Genomic DNA, 9,969 nt, shown 5'->3' with positions numbered 1-9,969 from the left:
TATTTTCGTAATTTAATTGCCCATTATGCTAATTATGATGAAACAAATTATTTTTTAAAATAGATCAATAAATAAAAAATTAATAAAAAATCCAAATAAGAAGAAATAGATAAATAAAATATTGATCATTAAAGCATGCCACATCGGCAGCCCTATAGTTAATGACACTTATTAAAAGTTACCGCGTCAAGTAAAAAATAACTCCATATTAGTCAGCATGTTATTAGATGATCATGAATAAAATAAAAAAGTAAAAAAATAAAAGAACAGAGATAAACACTTACATGAGACCTCAAAAGAAAAGGTACAAGAAGTAGTAGTAGTATATATTTATTTGTACTATAGTAAAAGAGTCAGTAATATGACACTATCGACATGACAACTTATTATAAAAAAAAATATTAGTCGAAGATATTTGTTGTTATTTCTTCTTTGATGTCCTATTTTCATCCAATTCCACATGGTTAACTTGGCCACTTTTTTATGTGTGTGGCATCACTAGATGCTTCCACGACTTCCATAACATCCCTCCACCCTCTCATTTATTGAAGAGACATGTTGCCTCCAACCTTTTCATGTTCAAGGTTCTTTCTTCCTCTTTTAATTTGTTATTAATTCGATTTCATTTTTTTCGTCTACATGTGTTTGTTTTCTCAATTTTTCCTCGATTTCTACCTTTGGCGAATAGATTTATAAAATTCTGTTTTTAGATTTAATTAATGAGTTGATGATGTTTGAATGTAGTGTAGTTGAGTGTTGAAATTTAATTCACTTTCCAACAACACTTGGTTTTCCTCTGTCCCCAAGATTTTTCGATTAGTGCTGTGTTCCTCGATATTCAATTTTATTTGTTGTGTTTTCGAGTTATTTTTATGCTTTACTCACCCAGTACAACTTCAATAAATAAACTTCTACGAGACAACTCGTTGCGTCGAATCAGTTGTTCGATTTGACATATCATTTTTTGCAAGTGTTGTGAAATGCGTACTATCTGTTTGGTTAAATGCATAAATGTGTTGTTAATTAGGACGTGAATGTTTACTACCTTTTCGGTAAAAAATGCATGAATAAAGGGCTTTAGTTGTGAAGTGCCTATTCCTTTAATGATCGATGTATTATGTGTTTGCATTTTATGAAACTTTTTTAATTATCCTATAGCTCATGTAAAACGTCCTTATATAAAAAATAACTACAACTAATACAATTGGGAGCTGAATATGTAATTTCATATGTCCCAATGTAATGTTTCACTTGAATACCTTACACATAACATTCACCATGCACTAATACAGAACTATCACCCACCGAAAATGTACACTTTTATTGTTCAGATATGCGTTATCAGTCATTAGTCTCTTATTATTTGTTTAGTTATTTTTTTTAGAATTAGTTATCTATTAATTGAACTAATAAATGTTGGACCTTTCTCTGAAGATTACAGATAATCATGTCTTCAGTGATAGTTTTCCTCATAAAAAACAGAACTGCTCTTAGTACTTAGATTGGTGTATTTTCTCATTTTTAACTACCTCTTGGGCTATAGTTGCCTGGTACTTATACTTTATTTATTTATTTTTTTTTTGCATTTTATTGTCTTTTTGATGAGTAGCTTTCTAGCTATATGTATCAATTCGTGGTGCTTTACATATACCTTCACAGATGGAGAGAGAAAGCTCTAAATAAGAATTTATATAAATTATGATGAGCAAAATTGAGTACAACATTTTGAGTTTCCGTAAGAGCTGAGGCAGCAACAGCCATTTGTGTAGTAGGGTATGTACCTACCCATATTCTTGTAGTCATATGTGGCTTTGTAATTCTTCAAACCCATTTCCCACTTTTGCAACCTATATAGAATGTTTGGTATTTGTTCTTTGCACATTCTTTGTCAATTAAAATGTTTTGTAGAAGTTTAATGTCCGATTATTATGAAATATTGATTGTTAACTAATGTAGTTAACACCTTGGTTATATTTTATTAAAATATATGTATACGTTTTGATTCAATTCGAATAATGTGTTTGATATTTTAAATTTCAGGTGACTTGCAACGAAATAGAAAATTCAACAATCTCCACCGGAACAACCTCTGATCGTAATTTTTGAGCAAAGTGAACCAAATTTCCTCATATACTCCCTAGCCTCTTAGAAATGTCTCATCAATAGATTGTAATATATTGATTTGATGATGTTTACATCCTCAAAATAATGTCTAGAAAAGAGCAAGATTTAATGCACTTGAATGTACAAGATATAGAATTGTTTGACGTGTTTTTGTTGAATTACTTCGTAGATATGAAATTGTGCATTACTGATATATGAGTAAGTCTGTTTGTATTCTGTTTAAATTTTAATTTGCATATTCTGTAATTATAATTATTTATAACTTATTAAGTAGTTATTGCTATTTAGAATTAACGGGAATTATAATTTTTCTAAGTCTTGAACTCGTGTTCTGCAGGAACATGCTTCTCTAGTGTGTGTGTGTGTGTGTGTGTATATATATATATATATATATATATATATATATATATATATCAGAACATAGAGTATGAATAAGCAAAGAAACGATGCCAATTAATTATTGGTAAAAGCATAGAAGTAATCGATGCTACATGGGCTGGAGCATTAATTATTTTCCTAATTTAATTGCCCATTATGCTAATTATGATGAACACAGTTATTTTTTAAGAAATATTAATAAAATAAAAATGAAGAAAGAAAAGCAAAATTAGGAGAAAATAGATAAATAATAAGACATGCCACATCAGCAGCCTTATCATTCAGCTATATATAGAGAGATATTTTGTTTCCTTTTATTATCAGGCGATAGGCATTAGAGACCGAATAATGAGCTCTGCAGTTTGATGTTTGAAGTTGCTCGTGGTTTCATCGCTGTCCTGAGTATGTCGCTTCGCGAGGGGTACAACTCTTATCTATAATTTTTCCTTGTATGTTTCAGACCAAGAATGTTATGCATTGTTGTGACAGAAATAGTGAGTTGCTAGTTTGTATCAATTTCTTAGTTAATATGATTTGATCTATTTTCTTAAAGTTACCTTAGTGTCCTTTTAGTTTGTTCAAGATAGTATGCAGTTTATTCAGCCACGATTTTAAGTGTGCCTGCTATGTGTTCTGGGTTCTCGAAATGAGGCTGTAAAATTTGATTGTTTACCTTTCTCTCCAGGTGTGGCTCAGTACTCTTTTGAGCATCTTTTAACTTAATCGTTGTATATCTTTGTTGATTGTTCTCAAAATGTTGTTTGATTCTATGAGGCTTTAAGTTCTAATGTCCAATTTGATTGAAAATAGTTTTTCTAGGTCCTATTTTTGTTTGAATGTATTTGGTAGAGTTTGTATGGACTACATATTGTAAGCAAGTGAGATAGTATACTCAGAATCTATTTTGTCGCATTAATGTAACTGAACTTTACATACTAGATAAGTTATTTTTAAAAAGTTAGTTTTTGATACCCTCCAGAGTACAACTGATCACAAAGAATTAGAAAGTCCACGACAAAAAATTATACTATTTGCACAGGCTGCCACGGTGTCACGACCCAAATCGAGCTGCGAGTGGCACCCACGCTTATCCTACTATGTGAGCGAACCAACCAATCTAGACCCATCATTTCAAACATAATGAACAAAATACAATGCGGAAGACTTAAGACTCATTAACAAAATCAATTAATAACTTCTAAAAACTCAAACACTTATTATTATCCCCAAAATTTGGAAGTCATCATCACAAGAACATCTATCCTCAAATTACTAAAGCTAAGAGTATCTAAGAAACTAAACATAAATAATAGCTAGTCTATGCCAGAACTTCAAGGCATCAAGACATGAAGAAGAAGATCCAGTCCAAGCTAGAAGCTTTAGCTCACCCTGAAATCTGACGTGATGAAGACTGGCTAGAGTTGCGGTTGAGTTCAAGACGACGGTACGTTTGCTGCACTCCACGATGAACAAAAGAAAACATACAAGTAGGGGTCAGTACAAAACACAAGTACTGAGTAGATATCATCGGCCAACTCAAAATAGAAAACAGTATATATCAGATAATATCATAAAATCAACTACAATACTCAACAGGTAGCAACAACAAGTACAAGAACCATTGATAATCACGCCAAGTACAACCATGAGGACGCAAGCCTCCATACCATACTAATTTGGGAACTAGGTTCATTAAATCTGAGTATATTAGCAAAATTCAAGATTCATTATGTTTACTATCCTGGTGTCGAAACGTGACACTCCGATCCCCTAATACTACGTGCCGGTTCATGACACCCGATCCCCCTAATACTACGTGTCGGTTCGTGACACCCGAACCCTCTATTACTACGTGTCGGTTCGTGACACCCGATCCCCTAATACTACGTGCCGGTTCGTGACACCCGATCCCCCTAATACTACGTGTCGGTTCGTGACACCCTATCCCCCTATTACTACGTGTCGGTTCGTGACACCCGATCCCCTAATACTACGTCTCGGTTCGTGACACCCGATCCCCCTAATACTACGTGTCGGTTCGTGACACCCGATCCCCTAACCCCATTCTTTTAGTTCATCAAGCCTTCTTTTATACCAAGGCATCATCATTAACAAAGAGGGCCTTATCTTCCCAACCCATTACAATTGCATAATCACATCATACAAGCATATCATTAAGCATATAGAAGGGTTTACAATACTACCCAATGCATATCATTCGCTATTAAGAGTTTACTATGAAATAGCATAAAAATCATAACCTACCTCCACCGAAGATTAGTGATAAAGCAAGCAAATTCCCCAAAGCTTTGTTTTCCTCTTGGTTTCTTCTCTCTCTCGATCGTTCTTCTCCCTCTCTCTGTTCTTTCTATTTTTCTTCTTCAACCCTCTTTCTTTTACCCTAATTAGCATATAATTAAGTATATAAGAAGACAAAAGTAACCCACTAATTAATTCAAGGTTATCTCCTTTAACCCTCAAGAAATTGGATTATTAATATTAACCCACTAAATTTATAATTATAAGCAGAAATAGTCTAAAACGCCCCTTAAATATTTAACAGAAATCCGACCCAGTCAGGGTTACGCAGCCTGTGACGGGCAGTCATGACTGTGACGGTCCGTCATGCTGTTTCCGTTACAAAGCTCAGAGACTCAATTTATTTAAAGAGTCTGTGACGGCCCGTCATGCCTGTTACGGTCCGTCCTGCCATTTTGTCGCGAAGTTCAGAGAGTCGATCTCAGTACCCAAATTTTCTAATTCTAAGTGTTTTGGAACGAGACACCCTCGACGGTCCGTCGTGCCCATGACGGTCCGTCGTGGGATCCGTCGACTCCGACTGTTATTACCAGAAATACTTTACTGCTCAAAACGACTAAACAGGTCGTTACAATAGATACCAATTTACCCATCGTTCGTCCTCGAACGATCACAAGAAGAAAAATAAGGGCGAGAATGAGTACCTGAATCTGTAAACAGGTGTGGGTATCTTTTTTGCATATCAGCCTCCTTCTCCCAAGTGGATTCTTCGACTGGTCGATTCTTCCATTGAACTTTGATGGATGCAATCTGCCTTGACCTCAGCTTGCGGACTTCTCTATCTAAAATAGCAATAGGCTCCTCCTCATAAGACAAATTCTCATCAAGCAGAACTGAATCCCAACGGATGATGTAGTTTCTATCCCCATGGTATCTTTTCAACATAGACACATGAAATACCGGATGCACTCCTGACAGGCCTGGGGGCAAGGCTAGTTCATAAGCTACCTTCCCCACGTGCTTCAGGACTTCAAATGGACCAATATACCTTGGGCTTAGCTTACCTCGCTTACCAAACCACATCACCCCTTTCATGGGCGAAACCTTCAGCAAGACTTGCTCACCCTCCATAAACTCCAATTCTCTAACCTTTCGATCTGCATATTCTTTTTGTCTACTTTGAGCCACTAAAAGCTTTTCTTGAATGCATTTCACTTTATCTAATGATTCTCTCAGAAGATCAGTACCCCACGGTCTAACTTCAAATGCATCAAACCACCCAATGGGAGACCTACATCTTCTCCCATACAGTGCCTCAAATGGGGCCATATCAATACTTGAGTGATAGCTATTGTTGTATGAGAACTCTGCTAAGGGTAAGAAGTTATCCCAATGGCCACCAAATTCTATCACACATGCACGAAGCATATCCTCCAACACTTGAATCGTTCGCTCAGACTGACCATCTGTCTGAGGGTGAAATGCGGTACTCAGATCCAACCTAGTACCCAATTCAGCATGCAATGTGTTCCAAAACTTCGAAATAAACTGCGTACCTCTGTCTGATATGATAGAAAGTGGAACTCCATGCAATCGAACAATTTCTGAGATGTAAACTTTGGCTAACTTCTCTGCTTTGTAAGTCACCTTAACCGGAATGAAGTGAGCAGACTAAGTTAACCTATCAACAATTACCCAAATGGAGTCATACTTACCCATTGTCTTTGGAAGACCAAGCACGAAGTCCATTGCAATTCTCTCCCACTTCCATTCAGGAATGGGCATTCTCTGAAGTGTCCCTCCAGGCCTTTGGTGTTCATACTTTACCTGCTGACAATTCGGGCATTGAGCAACAAAATCCACAATGTCACGCTTCATCCTACTCCACCAAAAATGTTGCTTTAGGTCACGATACATCTTGGTTACACCAGGATGTATAGAGTACCTTGAGCTATGAGCCTCAGTGAGAATAGTGTGAATCAAATCATCGACGCGGGGTACACCTACCCTTCCCTTAATTCTAAAAATACCTTCCTCGTCGATTTTTTCTTCCTTAGCATCTCCTCGCAACACCTTATCTCGGATCCGGATCAATTTCTCATCAGAAAACTGCTTTCCCTTAATCTTGTCAAGAAAGGAAGATCTTGCTTCTACAAAGGACAAAAACCCTCCTTTATCATTTACTTCTAGCCTCACGAGGTCATTAGCCAGAGTCTGAACCTCCCTAGCCAACGGGCGCCTGGAGACCTGTAAGTGAGCTAGGCTTCCCATGCTCCCTGCTGTTCTACTTAATGCGTCTGCCACAACATTAGCCTTTCCTGGGTGATACAAGATAGTAATATCGTAGTCCTTCAGTAGTTCCATCCATCTCCTCTGTCTCCGATTCAAATCTTTCTGAGTAAAGACATACTGTAGGCTACGATGATCCGTATAGACTTCACACTTAACCCCATATAGATAGTGTCTCCATTGCTTTAATGCAAAACTACCGCAGCCAACTCCAAATCATGGGTCGGATAATTAGGTTCGTGCACCTTTAATTGCCTCGAAGCATAAGCAATTACATTCTTCTCTTGCATTAGCACTGTACCCAAACCCGAATAGGATGCATCACAATAGACAATGAAATTCTTACCTTCCACTGGCAGGGTAAGGATTGGTGCGGTAGTCAACAAAGTCTTGAGCTTCTGAAAGCTTTCTTCACACTCGTCCGACCATACAAATGGAACACTCTGCTTAGTCAAATTTGTCAATTGGGAAGCAACGGAGGAAAATCCCTTGACAAATCGGCGGTAGTAGCTAGTTAAACCCACAAAGCTCCTTACCTCTGTAACATTAGTAGGTCTTCCCAACTCTTTACTGCTTCGATCTTAGAAGGATCCACCATCACTCCATCCTTAGAAACTACGTGCCCCAAGAAGGACACTGAATCTAGCCAAAACTCACACTTAGAGAATTTGGCATAAAGCTTTCTCTCCCTCAATATTTCCAATACCATTCTCAAGTGCTCCTCATGTTCTTTCTTGCTCTTTGAGTATACCAGTATATCATCAATGAACACGATGACAAAGAGATCCAAATAGGGCTTAAAAATCCCGTTCATTAAGCTCATGAACGCAGCAGGGGCATTCGTAAGCCCAAAAGACATTACTAAGAACTCATAATGTCCATATTTAGTCCGAAAAGCAGTCTTGGGCACATCCGTTGCCCGTATTTTCAGTTGATGATAACCAGACCTCAAATCGACTTTTGAGAAGGTACAAGCACCTTGTAACTGATCGAACAAATCATCAATGCGAGGAAGAGGATACTTGTTCTTAATAGTTACCTTGTTCAGTTGCCTGTAATCTATGCACATCCTAAAACTTCCATCCTTCTTCTTCACAAACAAAACCGGAGCACCCCAAGGGGATGCACTTGGTCTAATGAAGCCTTTGCTTAACAACTCTTGAAATTGGGCCTTTAACTCTCTTAACTCAGCGAGAGACATCCTATAAGGGGGTATGGAAATGGGGCGAGTACCCGGCTCCAGATCAATGCAAAAGTCAATATCCTTATCCGGTGGCATACCAGGAAGGTCTGCAGGAAACACATCCAGAAACTCACGGACTATCAATACCGACTCAATTGAAGGTACTTGGGTAGTGTCATCCCTGAGATGTGCCAAGAAAGATAAACACCCTTTAATAACCATTCTCTTAGCACGAAGAAAGGAGATGATACGAACTGGAGTGGAAGTGTAGTCGCCCTCCCACACTAACAAATTTGTCCCAGGCTTGGCTAACGTCACAGTTTTAGCATTACAATCCAAGATTGCAAAATTTGGAGAAAGTCAAGTCATACCCAGAATTACATCGAAATCAACCATTTCTAAGATAACCAAGTCTACATGAGTATTGCTCCCCACAAAAGTTACAAGACAGGACCTATACACCTTTTCAACTATTACCGACTCACCCACTGGAGTAGAAACACGAATAGGCATGTCAAGCAATTCACGATGTAAATTAAGACCATTAGCAAATGAGGAAGATACATAAGAAAATGTGGATCTAGGATCAAACAATACAGAAGCCATGCAATCACAAACCAAAAGATTACCTGTGATGACAGCATCCGATGTCTCTGCTTCAGATCTCCCAGGGAAAGCATAACAATGGGCCCTATCACCTGTCTGTCTGTTGCCCCTACCACGTTGTGCTGTAGTGGCTCCATTTTGCCCGTTACCTCGGCCGTTTTGGTGACTACCATTACCTCGGCCACCACGTCCTCCCGAATAATGGCCTCTTCCATGACCACCTCTACCTCTGCTTATTGGGGGTCTAAAACTCGGTTTTGGACAATTCCTCCTAATATGTCCAGTCTCTCCACATCCATAACATTCTCTGGATTCAAGCATAGGTCCCTGTGAGAACGACAGGGTCTTGGGATAACTTCCAAACTCAGAGAAATGTTGACCGGTCTGCGGTGGACCCCCAACTACAGTCTGTAGTGAAGACTGAATAGGTCGGGCTGGGTAACCTCCTGAACCCTGCCCTCTGGAGTAAGAACCATTAAACTCACCTCCCTTACGAAACCTTTTTGATGTCGATGTCATGGTGAAGTCATCTGGCTTCACTCCCTCCACCTCTATCACGAAGTCTACCACTTCTTGAAAGGATTTCGCTGTAGCCGCTACCTGTAAGGCTGAAATTCACAACTCTGACCTCAACCCCTTCACAAAACGTCGAATCCGCTCTTGTGAACTGAAACAAAGCTGGGTGGCATACCTGGATAATGCGCGAAACTTAGCCTCATACGCAGTAACCGATATCCTACCTTGCTCTAGGCTCAAGAACTCATCTCTCCTCCTATCCCTCAAAGTACGGGGTATATACTTCTCCATAAACAAGCTAGAGAATGATGCCCAAGTCATAGGTGGTGCCTCTGTTGGTTGACACTCAAAATGTGACCGCCACCACATTTTGGCGTTCCCTTGAAACTAATAAGTCAAAAACTCAACGCCAAATCGTTCTACGGTACTCATCTTGTGTAGTAGCTCATGACAATCAACCAGAAAATCATAGGCATCCTTAGATTCAGCACCCTTGAAGACTAGGGGTTTCAATTTCAAGAACTTACTGAAAAGTTCATGCTGATCACTTGTCATTATAGGCCCTGTAATAAACCGAGGAAACGTGCCTATTTCCAATGAGGCATCCATACGGG

The 9,969-nt window shown here is 38.6% G+C and overlaps 1 long non-coding RNA gene across 1 annotated transcript; it reads left to right on the top strand.

Moving 5' to 3' along the window:
* The first annotated feature begins 391 nt into the window (after positions 1–391).
* LOC109120322 (uncharacterized) lies at positions 392–2,317 on the top strand. The gene is made up of 2 exons (XR_002027777.3): positions 392–1,773; positions 2,041–2,317. It is a non-coding gene; the product is annotated as an uncharacterized lncRNA (long non-coding RNA).
* The last annotated feature ends 7,652 nt before the right edge of the window (positions 2,318–9,969 follow it).

This window comes from Solanum lycopersicum, chromosome 5, assembly GCF_036512215.1.
Source record: "Solanum lycopersicum chromosome 5, SLM_r2.1".
NCBI classification, from domain to species: Eukaryota; Viridiplantae; Streptophyta; class Magnoliopsida; order Solanales; family Solanaceae; genus Solanum; species Solanum lycopersicum.
This window is presented reverse-complemented; position numbering and strand designations above follow the sequence as displayed.